Source organism: Schistosoma mansoni (genome assembly GCF_000237925.1).
Source record: "Schistosoma mansoni, WGS project CABG00000000 data, supercontig 0441, strain Puerto Rico, whole genome shotgun sequence".
NCBI lineage: Eukaryota > Metazoa > Platyhelminthes > Trematoda > Strigeidida > Schistosomatidae > Schistosoma > Schistosoma mansoni.
The window spans coordinates 376-5,436 of NW_017386273.1; positions in this window are offsets into that span (position 1 = coordinate 376).

The following is a 5,061-nucleotide window of genomic DNA, read 5'->3' on the forward strand; positions in this document are numbered from 1 at the left end:
CAGTCCTAAAAACATCAATGGGAAGATTCAAACAAGCAATACTAAGTGAATCTAAATGTAGATAACTACAATAAAGTAACTCACTTCATTATGACTAGCCTTTATTTCATTACGTAATTGATTACATTCAAATTCTAATTGTTGACAACGTTTTAATTCTTCTGCTTGTTGTTGAGTCTTTTGTGGAAAAAAAGGACAACAGATTAACCGTCAAACTATCATATTGTTTAAAAACAAAAAAATCTTTATTTATTCATGAATAGAACTGATAGCTTTAGTCAAAATGGGGAATAGTGCTCATTTGAGATGCTCCTTTATCACCTCCAAATAACCGCTTTAGTAATCTTACGTTGATTGTTTTGTGTCTGTGATTACATATAGTAATTATTGAAACCTTTATCGCTTTCCTATCTCCTTGTCTTTTGAATATGATATTCGAAAGAGTATGGTATATGAGTCGTCTGATTCTGTAACATCTTCTCGTTACTAGATTAGTCTGTAAACAAACTAGTATCGGAAGATCCTAAACAGGTTGACTGAATATCCTTCCTTACGTTGTGTCGAAATCAATCGATGTATTATTTTATCTGGTGAAATCTTACCTCTATTTAATCATATAAAGAGCTGAATCCACGTGTTCAGAAAAGCTTTGCTTTTTGGCACTTATCACCAGGGTGTGCCTGGTACGCTGTATGAACAAACTTTGTCTGTGGTCTAAATAAACCTGTGATGACGCCTAAGAATGGAAAGTCATGTGACAGGATCTCCAATACCACAGGCAAAATCAATCCCCTCAAGATTCTCGATACTCCTTAGTGACGAGTCTCAACTAGCATGAAACCTAGGTTACGGGGGTTTCCTATCGGCTATATTTAATCAGCTAAAATCACAATATTCATGGTACTACCATTAAAGAAGACATTGAGACAAATTATTTGATGAATGAATGCCAAATAAAACCAAATATATTCATGAGATGATAATAATAGTAAAACAGTGTTATGTCCCAATAAGAATAGTGAATAGTAACTTCGGGATCCATTTACGAACCAATACTATGTATATATTCTTTATTGTATAAGTGTTATCTAACTCAACTATTCATATTGATGTCCCCCTTATTATGAGCTTTATTATGACCTATGAAATATTGTTATACGACTTACCTTTCTTGAGTTATGCCCTGTTTACCAATTACTATCTCCCTTACTCACAGCCCCATTTGGCTAAATCTTGTACAAATGTTATTTTCTATTTTATGGTACGATGTGGTCAGTTTGACTGGTATATAAGCTCAGTATGTTTGAAATAAATGATTCATATTGCAGAGGTTGTTATTGGCGTTCTCGACTTTACTAGCTAGGCTAGGCGGAAGGCAGGACCGATAAGAACTCTAGACTGTTCGTACGGGTTTTGTGTGTCATCGGTCCGATCGATAAATCACTGCTCTTTAATTGGCGGTATTATCACGTTATAACTCCGCCTGTAGCTCCTCCGGGGGTTGCTGCCGGTCCCAAGCCCGGGTAAAGGAGGAGGGTTGGGCATGGGGTTAGCGACCCCATCCCGTAGAAAATCAACTCGCTAAAAAAACGCTAACCAGAAAAAATCATTCAAACCATTTAAACTCTGCCCTGGGAGTAGAAGGAATAATTATGATGTCTCATGATGAAAGCCGAGTTCATTCGGAAGTCATGAGGCCGATGCACCTTCTTACAACCAGAGCAACAATTTTTATAGGTACATGGAATGTCCGGACAATGTGGGAGACCGGAAGAGTCTTCCAAATTGCTGCAGAAATGAGAAAATACAACCTGGAGGTGCTTGGAATCAGTGAAACGCATTGGACGCAGGTTGGACAACAACGACTGTCTTCAGGAGAACTTCTGTTATACTCCGGTCATGAAGAAGAAAATGCCCCACATACACAAGGAGTTGCATTGATGCTGTCCAGAAAAGCACAAAATGCACTTATAGGATGGGAATCTCATGGACCAAGGATCATCAAAGCCTCCTTCAAAACAAAGAGAGAGGGCATTACAATGAACGTCATCCAATGCTATGCGCCGACCAACGACTACGATGAAGACGCTATAGACCAATTCTACGATAGGCTGCAGTCGATCTTCGAGAAGTGCCCAACCAAAGACCTGACCATTCTGATGGGAGATCTCAATGCCAAGGTTGGAAAGGACAACACTGGATATGAAGACGTCATGGGACAACATGGACTGGGAGAAAGGAACGAAAACGGTGAGAGATTTGCAAACCTATGTGCCTTCAATAAACTGGTCATAGGTGGCACCACATTTCCACACAAAAACATACACAAAGCCACTTGGATTTCACCGGATCACACTACACAGAATCAAATCGACCATGTCTGCATCAACAAAAAGTTCAGGAGGACGATGGAGGATGTGAGAACCAGAAGAGGAGCTGATATAGCATCCGATCATCATTTGCTGGTCGCCAAGATGAAACTAAAACTCAAGAAGCACTGGACAACGGTGCGGACAACATCACAAAAGTTTAATACGGCCTATCTTCGAGATGCTGACAAACTCAACAAATTCAACATAGCCCTCAGCAACAGGTTCCAGGCCTTTCATGATCTACTCAATGGAGAGGGAACTACCATGGAGAGCAACTGGAAAGGTATCAAAGAGGCAATCATTTCAACATGTCAGGAGGTTCTGGGCCAAAAGAAGCACCATCACAGGGAATGGATCACTGTTGGTACACTGGATAAAATTGAAGAAAGAAGGAACAAGAAGGCAGCAATCAATATCAGCCGAACAAGAGCGGAAAAAGCCAAGGCACAAGCCGAATACACAGAGGCAAACAAGCAAGTGAAGAGGAGCATCAGAACCGACAAACGTAAATATGTGGAAGATTTAGCGATGACAGCGGAAAAGGCTGCAAGAGAGGGAAACATGAGACAACTGTATGATACAACCAAGAAACTTGATTACCGTAAACCAGAAAGACCAGTGAAAAGCAAGAAAGGCAAAGTAATCACCAACATTGAAGAACAACGAAACAGGTGGGTAGAACACTTCAAAGAACTCTTAAATCGACCAGCTCCACTGAACCCACCCAACATCGAAGCAGCACCCACAGACCTCCCAATCGATGTTGGCCCACCAACAATTGAAGAGATCAGCATGGCCATTAGACAAATCAAGATCGGCAAAGCAGCGGGACCAGACAACATCCCAGCAGAGGCACTGAAAGCAAATGTAGCAGCAACTGCCAAGATACCCCACATCCTCTTCAGTAAGATTTGGAACGAAGAACAAGTACCAACAGACTGGAAAAAAGGACTTCTGATCAAAGTACCAAAGAAAGGTGATCTTAGCAAGTGCGACAACTACAGGGGCATCACTCTCCTCTCAATACCAGGGAAAGTCTTCAACAGAGTATTGTTAAACAGGATGAAGGATTCCGTAGACGCCCAACTTCGAGATCAACAAGCTGGATTTCGTAAGGATAGATCGTGCACAGATCAAATCGCAACTCTACGTATCATTGTGGAACAATCAATCGAATGGAATTCATCACTCTACATCAACTTCATCGACTACGAGAAGGCATTTGATAGCGTGGACAGGACAACACTATGGAGGCTTCTTCGACACTACGGCGTGCCTGAGAAAATAGTCAATATCATACGGAACTCCTATGATGGACTAAACTGCCAAATCGTCCACGGAGGACAACTCACCGACTCGTTTGAAGTAAAGACTGGTGTAAGGCAAGGTTGCCTACTCTCACCGTTTCTCTTTCTCCTGGTAATAGACTGGATCATGAAGACGTCAACATCTGGAGGAAAGCACGGGATACAGTGGACAGGCAGGATGCAACTTGACGATCTAGACTTCGCGGATGATCTGGCTCTTCTATCACAAACGCAACAACAAATGCAGGAGAAAACGACCAGTGTAGCAGCAGCCTCAGCAGCAGTAGGTCTCAATATAAACAAAGGGAAAAGCAAAACTCTCCGATGCAACACAATATGCACCAATCAAATTACACTTGACGGAGAAGCTTTGGAGGATGTGGAAACCTTTACATATCTGGGCAGCATCATTGATGAACACGGTGGATCAGATGCAGATGTGAGGGCGAGGATCGGCAAAGCAAGAGCAGCATACTTACAACTGAAAAACATCTGGAGCTCAAAACAATTGTCAACCAACACCAAGGTTAGAATTTTCAATACAAATGTCAAGACAGTTCTATTGTATGGGGCGGAGACGTGGAGAACTACGAAAGCCATTATCCAGAAGATACAAGTGTTTATTAACAGTTGTCTACGCAAGATACTTCGGATCCGATGGCCAGACACTATCAGCAACAAGTTACTGTGGGAGACAACAAACCAGATTCCAGCGGAGGAAGAAATCAGGAGGAGGCGCTGGAAGTGGATAAGGCACACTTTGAGGAAATCACCCGATTGCGTCACAAGACAAGCCCTCACATGGAATCCTGAAGGTCAAAGGAGAAGAGGAAGACCAAAGAACACATTACGCCGAGAAATAGAGACAGACATGAGAAGAATGAACAAGAACTGGATACAACTAGAAAAGAAGGCCCAGGACAGAGTGGGTTGGAGTTCTTTTCGTTCATTTATGTCGATTGTTTTACATAATGTCCTACCTCAATGTTAACTTTCAACACATATATGGTTGTAAGCAGCTGATGAGAAACCACAAAATATAATGAATTCATATTATTCTGCATCAATGTTTGTTCTGGCTTCATATAAGCTAATTTCCTCAAATCTCCTGTGACATTTTATAATGATTAGTTTGTGTAAATTTTTGTACATGAACATATTAGTTTACTGTATGAAAAACGTCATCTGGCCAGTGATCTTGTCTTGATTTCTCAGCATTCTGGGCCTTTAGTTAGTAATACAGTCTCTTGAGTAGCATTGCGTTCATCTATTGATTAATATTCTGTTTACCGATTTAAACAATCGAAAATTTTATTTAATCAAACCACAAAAAACTTCTACCCGAAGTTTGTGCTGATGATGTCGTTCAGAAGGGCGATGAA